This window comes from Schistocerca americana, chromosome X, assembly GCF_021461395.2.
Source record: "Schistocerca americana isolate TAMUIC-IGC-003095 chromosome X, iqSchAmer2.1, whole genome shotgun sequence".
In the NCBI taxonomy this organism is placed as follows: domain Eukaryota; kingdom Metazoa; phylum Arthropoda; class Insecta; order Orthoptera; family Acrididae; genus Schistocerca; species Schistocerca americana.
Window position 1 is genome coordinate 12,650,979 of NC_060130.1, and position 13,016 is coordinate 12,663,994.

Below are 13,016 nucleotides of genomic sequence, written 5' to 3' on the forward strand. Positions count from 1 at the left end.
TGAGAGGATTTATCGGTCTTACGTCATTTTTCAGACGTTTTGTTCCTAATCAGGTATTGAACAATCCCGCTCTTCACAACCTTTTAAAAAAGAATTCACATTGGAATTGGACGCCGGAACGCCAAGACGGATTTAAGAAAATTAAAGACAGTCTGGTTAACAGTAACATTCTCCATCATCCTCAGATGGATAAGGAATTTTGTATTACTGCAGACGCTTCCTTTGTGGGTATCGGCGCTTGTCTTTTCCAGATTCAATTAGTAAATGGACACGAGCAAATCCAAGTGATTAGCTTTGCGAGTCGAGTGTTATCAGAGTGTGAGAAGTCTTATTCGGTTACGGAGTTGGAGGCACTTGCCGTAATATGGGCTTTTAGGCGATTTAACTATTATATCTATGGAGGAAAAATTAAAGTTTATTCAGACCATCAAGCTTTATCATTCCTCCTTACATGCAAGTTGCAACACCCTCGTCTTACTCGATGGTGCTTATTCCTGCAGGAATATGACTTTGACATTGTATATATAAAAGGTAAAGATAATGGTATAGCAGACGCACTTTCTCGCTCACCTGAGGGCTTACTAGAAACCAGCCAACTGGTGGAACAAATGTCTAATTATAAAGTTTTGTTAATGAAAGATCCAATTCACAGAAAGTATTTTCTTCAGTTATGTAGGCAGATTCAGATTCTTCAAAATACAGATCCAAAATGGAAAAAGGTTAGACAAATTCTTCACGAAAATCCAGCCCACAAGTTGTCCAAGTTTTATAAAGTTCATAACCAAGTGCTATTTCTCATGGAACATCTCTGTGGTACACTCACATTTCATGGGGTCACTACGGACCAGAAAAATGTAAAAGGAAAATCTCGACTTACTGTTATGTTCCGAATCTACACCAGAGAATTCATAAATTATTGAGAAACTGTGTCATCTGTCAAAAGGCAAAATCCTTAAACATTCCACTTCAATTCCACTAAATCCAATAGTTGCTGAAAGGCCAAACCAGCTTCTTAGTATTGATTTAGCAGGTCCACTACCCACCGGTAGGGGAGGCGCTAAATACTTAGTAGCAATCCTGGACAATTTTTCTAAGCACATAAGACTGTACGCAGTAAAATCTTCTTGTGCAAATCCAATAATTCGTCGCATTGAAAATGATTATTTCCCACGATTCGGGGTTCCAGAATCAATCTTGTCTGATAATGCTTCAAATTTCACATCACGCCCGTGGCGTGCATTTCTTGCTCGCCATGGAATCAAACAAATTTTGATATCCCTGTTTCGACCGCAATCGAATCCGACAGAAAGAATCTTCAAAGAATTTAACAGATTTATAAGGATGTACATTCCGAATAAGCAATCTAAGTGGGTAGACTTCGTAACACCATTCGAACAGATTGTAAACCACCTTCCTCATCTGTCGACCGGATTCACGCCACATGAGTTAATGTCAAGATCAAAAGAGAGGAATGAGTGGATAGACCCCCTTCCAAAGTTACAAGACAACGAATTGGACCTAGACGCAAAAATCAGGCAAGCTCTCATATCATTGACAACGTATGCTAACCTCCGAAAAAAGGCATTTGATAAGAAGGTAAACAGAGTTATAGATTTCAAAGAAGGAGAAAAGGTTTTAGTCAGGACTCACTTTAAACCATCCCTGTTGTTAAAGAAGAATCGTAAGTGGCAACACATTTATGAAGGTCCCTTTGTGATAATGAGGAAACCACACATTGGTAGCTATTTGTTATCTGACCCTGCCACGAATAAAATCAAAGGTTTGTTCCACCATCAAGATTTAAGAAAATTTTATAACGCCAGGAATTAAGTTAATTTCAGCTGTAAGAAAATTCTAAGGTATTGGAGATCAGGATTAACCAATGAGTAACAAGAACGGAACTGAACTGACTACGGATGTTAACCGGTGCTGAAAGGAAACCTTATGTATTAAAACAACGCGTCTGGAAAATAAAATACAGAATAAGTTGTAGACGAGTATTTACATGAATAATCTTTATGCAAACAGGAGGACATGTCCTAGAGGCGATTTTCAATTTTAGTTATAAGTTAGTATGTAAGGAAAATGATGTACTCGAGAGGTATTAATTAGCCCCAAAGTACTAAAATGAGGAAAGAGGAAGGAGCGAATAATGCACTTCTCTCGCTAAATAGTAATTTGAGAATGAGCAGGAAGGAGCGAATAATGCACTTCTCTCACTAAATAGTAATATGAAAATGATGATTATATGTGCTTAGTATTAGTAAGTGAAATTTAATCGAGGACAAATTAATGACCTGTTTTAAAAGGAAATACTTAAACGTCCAGACAAAAGAGGAAAGTTGTGAGAAAGATTCGATTCCATGAGGTTATTCCCTATTTTCAAAGGTGACGTAAATAAGGCACCACCTGTTAGCGTAAAACAGTCGGTAGATTTAACTTGTAAATTCCAGCACAGTGCTGTGCCAGCGATAAAATAACATCTCTTTGAAGTGAACAGATACATAGGATTAAGCATGAACAGATTGATAACGCAGTGCAATTGTTCTAAAAAGGCCTGACGTTAACCTTAAGTAAAAGCGTGATGGAATAAAAAGGAAGTTTATTATATAACGCAAGGTAAGATGAGTCCACACTATAAACAAGCTGAGTAAAAGAACATATGAGTAACATGGTTTATTATGTCAACTTCACGGTACTATTGAGCATTAGCGATACTGCAAATTCACAAGCTAGCAGCACATAGAATAAGGATCTCGCCCAAGCTTCACAGGTAGCGACAGCAGCAAACAACACTCTAGTGAGAGGCTTATATATACAAATGATAATTAATACCCAAATGCGTAATGCATAAACTTGACTTAGTCTAAGAAATGAGCAAAGAGTAGTAAGCAAGCTGCAGCAAGATACATATTAGATATACATGCTTGAAGTGATAGATTTTATTTTAAGTGTGCACTGCAATATTTATTGTTTTCTCTGTGATTATGTGATTATTGAATCCCTTTCCTAAGTGCAAATCCTTTAAGAACCTTGATCCTATCCACTCCTCAGGATCAACTTGTAAAGATGCACGTGTGCTTAGGAAGTGAGGCACTACATATAAAAATGAGTAGGTTCGCGACGCGCATATTGCTTTTGTAATGCGCAAGGTAAATTAAAGTTCCGACGTGGTTGAGGAGTAATTTAAATTCTGTCGACGATCAGCGAGTAGACCCGCTTTTCCCACCTTTCTTTTTTCGACTGTTTGTATTTCTACACGAAACTCAGAGGCGGAATTGCTATTTTCAAATCTGTCCTCGAACTTTCTTTAAAGACAAGCACATACGAGAAAAACTTTTGACATAAATGAAGCTCCCCTCACAAGTCACTAAATAAGACGAGCACTAAAAGAAAAAGTATTGGTCCTACAAAATGAATAAGCAAGCGTGATAAAGATTACTATGAATGAAATTAATTTGTAAAGGAGATTGGAATGGATTTGGTCAAAGAAAAAGGACTTATAATAGCCTACCTGTGACCGTAGGCTTAAATAAAAAAAAAAGACTAATTAAGAAACAATTGTTTTGATTCAAAGTGGTCAATTAGATTATTTATCGATTTATATGAACTCTTGTAAATATTAGTATGTAAATCAACTTGTAAACACCGTGTGATGTTATGACGCGAGAATTTCTTTTAATACACCGTTCATGCAGACGCTCGACACAGTGCAAGTGAAGTTTTAAAGTTCGACGGTTTTCAGTGGCAGTATTCTACTGCACCATATGTGTGAAAAATTCGTTGATGTGTGCAGTGTGTAATAATCAGTGTCATTCCACACATGCAGTTGCAGTGGTAGCTACCACTTACCTGTGAATCCGTAACTGGATAGTGGACAGGAAGTGATGTGAGGCAGTTTCGGTGGCAGAAGCTCCCTCCAGCAATCTAAAAAGCACAAAGCCACGATCCGCAGAACAAAAGCGACGCACGGCACCTCAAGCGCGAAATCAACGCTCTGCAAGAAAGCTCCGGTCACGTGCGCGCGCACAGACTGAATTTCAAGATTGCTCGCAACAGTGGAGGCGGACAGCCACCACGTGACGCAATAATGTAAACGTTCAACCGCCAACGCAGTTGCTGTGCGCTACATTCTGTAGCAAAAACATTCACACCCAGTACTGAAAACATTTTATATGTATCATAAACCTTCCGAGAGACTCTAAGATAGAGAAGTTAACGTAATTATTGTAATGACTGATTGTACACAGAGACAAGTCACAAGGTCACCTCTGAACACTGTTGAAATGTAAACTTTGACGAGAGGTCACGATACGAATGAAAATAAGCACACGAAAATACGTCAAAGGATCCGATCCTTCCTATATCCCATCCCACATGTATATAAAATTAGTTTTGTAAGCTATTCTAATATAAGATATTTTATCTGTTTCATATGTGAAATAATTCGGAGAGCCACACACGAGCCCTGAAAGTGAAAGATATGGACTTCCTTGTCGGAGCCATCACCAGTGGCCGCTCTACAATCCACGTCTATCATAAATAGTGTATGTGCGACGAAAATAAATGTATAATTAAGTGCGACGACGGACAAGGCAATCAATCGACAAGACGATGACAATATAATGAATACTGTCAAAACAGAAAGTTGTGTACCAGTTGTGATAGTCAATTTACTTTTGCAACGATGAAAAATGAAGTGTGACTCTATTTCCTTATAAATTTTGTAAATATGTGTACTTATAGCCTTAATTTTAAGAATCATCAAGATAGACTGACATACAAACACTGATAGAAACACAGAACAAATTCACAATGATCCACCGTCAGTAATTACAAATTGAAACGTTAATTCTTTTTGTATGGAATGAATATGAAATGAAACTTTTAATAACCTGTGAGTTACACCCGAAAATTACAAATATTCCAATGGGCATGAGGATGAAAGTAATACCTTCGGTATTCCTTCCCTCCTCATGGGAGGCAGTATAATATTAGTAATTTTCGCCTCACAAACATTAATATACACTCAATAGTAAACGCCTGTTGGCCTAAAGTTATCGAACAATTGTAAAGTAAACGAAATGAACCATCGCATAGCAGCGACAGAATCAATTATTCTTTATCTTTGCCGTTCTTGCGCGGTGCCAGTAAATCTCTATGTACATGTATCGATTAATGGTATAAAAAAGAATTCTGTTATTTCAAGACAAATGAGGCTTTTGGCGCCTCACCTTTTACTGTTTGTATTCCATGAGAGGCGGACGCGGACTTGCTGCGTTCCACAACTGTATTTTATATTTGATGTGAAAATATTGAGTGAATATGCTAATTGTTATTTTTTACAATCAGAAAAGATGTAGTTTCTAGTAACTGATATCGAACAGACAGCATCAAGAGGACATTTTGACTGTTATGTATAAAGTATTTAACCACAATGGTCATCTATTGTAATTTAATATGAAAAGGTATGTAGCATTAAAAAAAAACGTGTGTTAAAGATAAGTGTGCTTATTTTCGTAAATTAACCTTGATGAGTCCTTCTCCTTATTTACTTAACTTAATTATTTTGTGTTACTTCATCATCAGAAATTATGATCACGCTGATGGGCCGAACGCAGCATGAGGCAGAAGGAACATTATCGTTTTCCCATTATTTATGAACCAATTTTATTTTAAATTGTGTTGTGTTGCTTTTCTTTTAAAGTCTATAAATCTTCTGGTCCCTTAGTGTTGTTCCGGGTATGACTGTATCGCGACTATAAAAATGCACAGAAATGATAATGTTTCTTCCGAGTGATCTCAAATATATATATATATCAATATGCTGCTCTTATTCAGGTATTTAATGGTCAACATATGTTATAATAATTGCGTAATAAATCCCTGATTCTGTTGCCAAGTGGCCCACCAAAATATTCCATTTTTCGACATTAAAAAAAAAAAGTAACAATTCTTTTTATTTTTTGTCCCCCAAGAGCAACGCTACACCATGAAACACAGAAATTGCATCGGGATTGAATACATAAGGGACAATGCCGACTGAAGTACAAAATGAGTTAATCTTCTAAGGGCTTGTGCTTTGAGCGGCTCCTGGGAGACCAGTATTAGATTATGATGCACCAGTGCAGGTTTACTGTAGCCATTGGACCTTCACATTGATCATGAAACACAGAAATTGCATTGGGATTGAATACAAAAAGCACAATGCCGACGTAAGTACAAGAAGAGTGAATCTTCTAAGAATTGGTGCTTTGAGCGGCTCCTGGGAGACCAGTATTAGATTCCGTTGCACCAGTGCAGGTTTACTGTATCCCTTGGACCTTCGCATTGACCTTGAAACACAGAAATTGCATCAGGATGGAATACATAAGGGATAATTCCGACTCAAGTACAAGATGAGTGAATTTTGGAAGAGTTTGTGCTTTGAGCGGCTCCTGGGAGACCAGTATTAAATTCCGATGCACCAGTGTAGGTTTGCTGTATCTCTTGCACCTTCACATTAACCAAGAAACATAGAAATCGCATCGGAATTGAATACAAAAGGGACAATGCCGACTTAAGAACAAGAAGAGTGAGTCTTCTAAGAGTTTGTGCTCTGAGCGGCTCCTGGGAGACCAATATTAGATTCCGTTGCACCAGTGCAGGTTTATTGAATTCCTTGGACCATCACATTGACCATGAAACACAGAAATCGCATCGGGATCGAATACAAAAGCACAATGCCGACTTGAGTACAAGAAGACTGATCTTCTAAGAGTTTGTGCTTTGAGAGGCTCCTAGGTGACCAGTATTGGATTCCGATGCACCAGTACAGGTTTACTGTATCCCTTAGAGCTTGACATTGACCATCAAACACAGAAATTGCACGCGGACCAATACAAAAGATACAATGTTACAGGTAGAGAGAATCTTCTAATAATTTGTGATTTGAGGGGCTCCTGGGAGACCTGAATTACATTCCGATGCACCAGTGCAGGTTTACTGTATCCCTTGCACTTTCACTTTGACAATGAAGTGGAGAAATTACATTGGGATTGAATACAAAATGCACAATGCCGACTTACGTACAAGAAGAGTGAATCTTCTAAGAGTTTGTGCTTTGAGCGGCTCATGGGAGACCAGTATTTGATTTCGATGCACAAGTGCAGGTTTACTGTATCCCTTGGACCTTCACATTGACCATGAAACACAGAAATTGCTTCGGGATTGAATACAAAAGAGACAATCCCAACCTAAGTACAAGAAGAGTGAATCTTCTAAGAGTTTGTGCTTTGAGCGGCTCCTCGGCGACCAGTGTTCGTTTCCAATGCACCAGTGCAGGTTTACTGTATCCCTTGGACCTTCACATTGACCATGGAACACAGAAATTGCATCGGGGTGGAATACATAGGGGACAATGCCGACTGAAGTACAAGAAGAGTGAATCCTCGAACGGTTTGTGCTTTGTGCGGTTCCTGGGAGACCAGTATTAGATTCCGATGCACCAGTGCTGGTTTACTGTACCCCTTGGAAGTTCACATGGACCATGAAACACAGAAATTGCATCGGGATGGAATACATAAGGGACAATGCCGACTGAAGTACAAGAAGAGTGAATCCTCGAACGGTTTGTGCTTTGAGCGGTTCCTGGGAGACCAGTATTAGATTCCGATGCACCAGTGCTGGTTTACTGTATCCCTTGGAAATTCACATGGACCATGAAACACAATAAATGCATCAGGATTGAATACAAAAGGGACTGAACTTAACTACAAGAAGAGTTAATCATCTAAGTGTTTGTGCTTTGAGCGGCTCCTGGGAGACCAGTGTTAGATTCCGATGCACCAGTGAAGGTTTACTGTATCCCTTCGACCTTCACATTGACCACGAAACACAGAAATTGCATCGGGATTGAATACTAAAGGACAATGCCAACTTAAGTACATGAAGAGGTAATCTTTTAAGGGTTTGTGCTTTAAGCGGCTCCTGGGACACCAGTATTAGATTCCGAGGCACCAGTGCAGGTTTACTGTAGCCATTGGACATTCACATTGACCATGAAACACAGAAATTGCATAGGGATTAAATACAAAATGCACAATGCCAACTCTAGTACAAGAGGAGTGAATCTTCTAAGAGTTTGTGCTTTGAGCGGCTCATGGGAGATCAGTATTTGATTCCGATGCACCAGTGCAGGTTAACTGTATCCCTTGGCCCTTCACATTGACCATGAAACACAGAAATTGCATAGGGATTGAATACATAAGGCACAATGCCGACTTAAGTACAAGAAGAGTGAATCTTCTAAGAGTTTGTGCTTTGAGCGGCTCCTGGGAGACCAGTATTAGGTTCCGATGCACCAGTGCAGATTTACTGTATCCGTCGGTCCTTCACATTGACCATGAAACACAGATATTGCGTCGGGATTGAATACAAAAGGGACAATGCCGACTTAAGTACAAGAAGAGTGAATCGCCTCAGAATTTGTGCTATGACCGGCGCCTGAGATACCAGTATTAGATTACGATGGACCAGTGCTGGTTTACTGTATCCCCTGGAGACTCACATTGACCATGAAACATAGAAATTGCATCGTGATGGTATACATAAGGGACAATGCCGACTGAAGTACAAGAAGCGTGAAGCTTCTAAGAGTTTGAGCTTTGAGCGACTCCTGGTTGTCCAGTATTAGATTCCGATGCTCCTGTGCAGGTTTACTGTATCCCTTCGACATTCGCATTGACCATGAAACACAGAAATTGCTCGGGATTGAATACAAGAGGGAAAATGCCGACTCAAGTACAAGAAGAGTAGATCCTCGAACGGTTTGTGCTTTGAGCGGTTCCTGGGGGACCAGTATTAGATTACGATGCACCTGTGCTGGTTTACTGTATCCCTTGGACCTTCACATTGACCATGAAACACAGAAATTGCATCGGGATTGAATACAAAATGGACTGACGACTTAATTACACGAAGAGTTAATCATCTAAGAGTTTGTGCTTTGAGCGGCTCCTGAGAGACCAGTATTAGATTCCGATGCACCAGTTCCGGTTTACTGTATCCCTTCGACCTTCACATTGACCACGAAACACAGAAATTGCATCGGGATTGAATACAAAAGGGACAATGCCGACTTAAGTACAAGAAGAGTTAATCTTTTAAGGGTTTGTTCTTTGAGCGGCTCCTGGGAGACCAGTAGTAGATTCCGATGCACCAGTGCAAGTTAACTGCATCCCTTGGACCTTCACATTGACCATGAAACACAGAAATTGCATCGGGATTGAATACAAAATACACAATGACGACTTTAGTACAAGAATAGTGAAACTTCTAAGAGTTTGTGTTTTGGTCGGCTCATGGGAGACCAGTATTACATTCCGATGCACCAGTGCAGGTTTACTGTATCCCTTGGCCTTTTACATTGACCATGAAACACAGAAATTTCATCGGGATTGAATACATAAGGCACAATGCCGACTTCAATATAAGAAGAGTGAATCTTCCAAGAGTTTGTGCTTTGAGCGGCTCCTGGGAGACCAGTATTAGATTCCGATGCACCAGCGCAGGTTTACTGTATCCCTTCGACCTTCACATTGACTATGAAACACAGAAATAGCATCGAGATTGGTTACAAACGGGACAATGCCGACTTAAGTACCAGAAGTGCGAATCTTCTAAGTATTTGTGTTTGAGCGGCTCCTGGGAGATCAGTATTAGATTCCGATGCACCTGTGGAGGTTTACTGTATCCCTTGGACCTTCAATTTCACCATGAAACACAGAAATTTCATCGGGATTGAATATAAAATACGCAATGCCAACTTAAGTACAAGAAGAATGAATTTTCTAAGAAATTGTGCTTTGACCGACTCCATGGAGACCAGTGATCGATTCCGATGCACCAGTGCAGGTTTACTGTATCCCTTGGACCTTCACATTGACCATGCAACATAGAAATTGCATGGGGACCAATACAAAAGATACAATGATGACTTAAGTACAAGAGGAGTGATTCTTCTATTAGGTTGTGATTTGAGCGGCTCCTGGGAGACCAATATTAAATTCCGAAGCACCAGTGCAGGTTAACTGTATCCCTTTGGAACCTTGGACCTCCACATTGCCCATGAAACGCAGAAATCGAATCGGGATTGAATTCATAAGGGTCACGCCGACTGAAGTACAAGAAGAGTGAATCTTCTAAGAGTTTGAGCTTTGAGCGGCTCCTGGGTGTCCAGTATTAGATTCCGATGCACCTGTGCAGGTTTACTGTATCCCTTGGAGCTTCACATTGACCATGAAACACGGAAATTGCTAGGGATTGAATGCAAGAGGGACAATGCCGACTTAAGTACAAGATGAGTGAATCTTCGAAGGGTTTGTGTTTTGAGCGGCTCCTGGGAGGCCACTATTAGATTTCGATGCACCAGTGCAAGTTTACTGTATCCCTTGGACATTCACATTGACCATGAAACACAGAAATTGAATCAGGATGGAATACATAAGGGACAATGCCGACTGAAGTACACGGTGAGTGAATCTTTTAGGAGTTTGAGCTTTGAGTGGGTCCTGGGTGTCCAGTATTAGATTCCGATGCACCTGTGCAGGTTTACTGTATCCCTTGGACATTCACATTGACCATGATACACAGAAATTGCTCGGGATTGAATACAAGAGGGACAATGCCGACTTAAGTCAGGAAGAATGAATCTTCGAAGGATTAGTGCTTTGGGCGGCTCCTGGGACACCACTATGAGATTCCGATGCACCAGTGCAGGTTTACTGTATCCCTTCGACCTATACATTGACCATGAAACACAGAAATTGCATCGGGATTGAATACAAAAGGACTGCCGACTTAAGTGCAAGAAGAGTTAATCAACTAAGAGTTTGTGCTTTGAGCGGCTCCTGGGAGACCAGTATTAGATTCCGATGCATTAGTGCAGGTTTTCTGTATCCCTTGGACCTTCACATTGACCATGAAACACAGATATTGCGACGGGATTGAATACAAAAGGGACAATGTCGACTTAAGTACATGAAGAGTGATCTCCTCAGAGGTTGTGCTATAAGCGGCGCCTGGGATACCAGTATTAGATTATGGTGCACCAGTGCAGGTTTACTGTATCCCTTGGAGCTTCACATTGACCATGAAACACAGAAATTGCATCGGGATGGAATACATAAGGAACAATGCCGACTGAAGTACACGATGAGTGAATCTTTTAAGAGTTTGAGCTTTGAGCGGCTCCTGGGTGTCCAGTATTAGATTCCGATGCACCAGTGCAGGTTAACTGTATCCCTTGGACCCTTGGACCTCCACATTGCCCATGAAACGCTGAAATCGAATCGGGATTGAATTATTAAGGGACACGCCGACTGAAGTACAAGAAGAGTGAATCTTCTAAGAGTTTGAGCTTTGAGCGGCTCCTGTGAGACCAGTATTAGATTCCGATGCACCAGTGCAGGTTTACTGTATCCGTTGGACCTTCACTTTGACCATGAAACGCAGAAATTGCATCGGGATTGAATACAAAATGCACGATGCCGACTTAAGTGCATGAAGAGTGAATCTTCTAAGAGTTTGTGCTTTGAGCGGCTCCTGGGAGACCAGTATTAGATGCCGATGCACCAGTGCAGGTTTACTGTATCCCTTGGATCTCCACATTGACCATGAAACATAGAAATCGAATCGGGATTGAATACAAAGGGAACAATGCCGACTTAAGTACAAGAAGAGTGAATCTTCTTAGAGTTTGTGCTTTGAGCGGCTCCTGGGAGACCAGTATTAGATTCCGATGCACCAGTGCTGGTTTACTGTATCCCTTTAACCTTCACTTTGACCAAGAAACACAGAAATCACATCTGGATTGAACACAAAGGGGACAATGCCGACTTAAGAACAAGAAGAGTGAGTCTTCTAAGAGTGTGTGCTTTGAGCGGCTCATGGGAGACCAGTATTAGATTCCGATGCACCAGTGCAGGTTTACTGTATCCCTTGGCCCTTCGCATTGACCATGGAACACAGAAATTGCATCGGGATTGAATACATAAAGCACAATGCCGACTTAAGTACAAGAAGAGTGAATCTTCTAAGTGTTTGTGATTTGAGCGGCTCCTGGGAGACCAGTGTTAGATTCCGACGCACCAGCGCACGTTCACTGTATCCCTTCGACCTTCACATTGACCATGAAACACAGAAATTGCATCGAGATTGAATACAAATGGGACAATTCCGACTTAAGTACCAGAAGAGCGAATCTTCTAAGTGTTTGAGCTTTAAGCGGCTCCTGGTGTCCAGTATTAAATTCCGATGCACCTGTGCAGGTTTGCTGTATCCCTTGGACCTTCACATTGACCATGAAACACAGAAATTGCTCAGGATTGAATACAAGATGGACAATGCCTACTTAAGTACAAGAACAGTGAATCTTCGAAGGGCTTGTGCTTTGAGCGGCTCCTGGGAGACCAGTATTCGTTTCCGATGCATCAGTTCAGGTTTACTGTATCCGTTGGACCTTCACATTGACCATGAAACACAGAAATTGCATCGGCATTGAATACAAAAGGATCTGCCGACTTAAGTACAAGAAGAGTTAATCATCTAAGAGTTTGTGATTTGAGCGGCTCCGGGGAGACCAGTATTTAATTCCGATGCACCAGTGAAGGATAACTGTATCCCTTGGACCACCACATTGACCATGAAACACAGAAATCGAATCCGGATTGAATACAAAGGGAACAATGAGGACTTAAGTACGAGAAGAGTGAATCTTCTAAGAGTTTGCGCTTTGAGCGGCTCTCAGGAGACCTGTATTAGATTCCGATGCACCAGCGCAAGTTTACTGTATCCCTTGGACCTTCACATTGACCATGAAACACAGAAATTGCATCGATATTGAAAACAAACGGGAATATGCCGACTTCAGTACAAGGAGAGTGATATTTCTAAGAGGCTGTGGGTTGAGCAGCTCCAGGGAGACCTGTATTAGATTCCGATGATCCAGTGCTGGTGTACTGTATCCCTTGGACTTT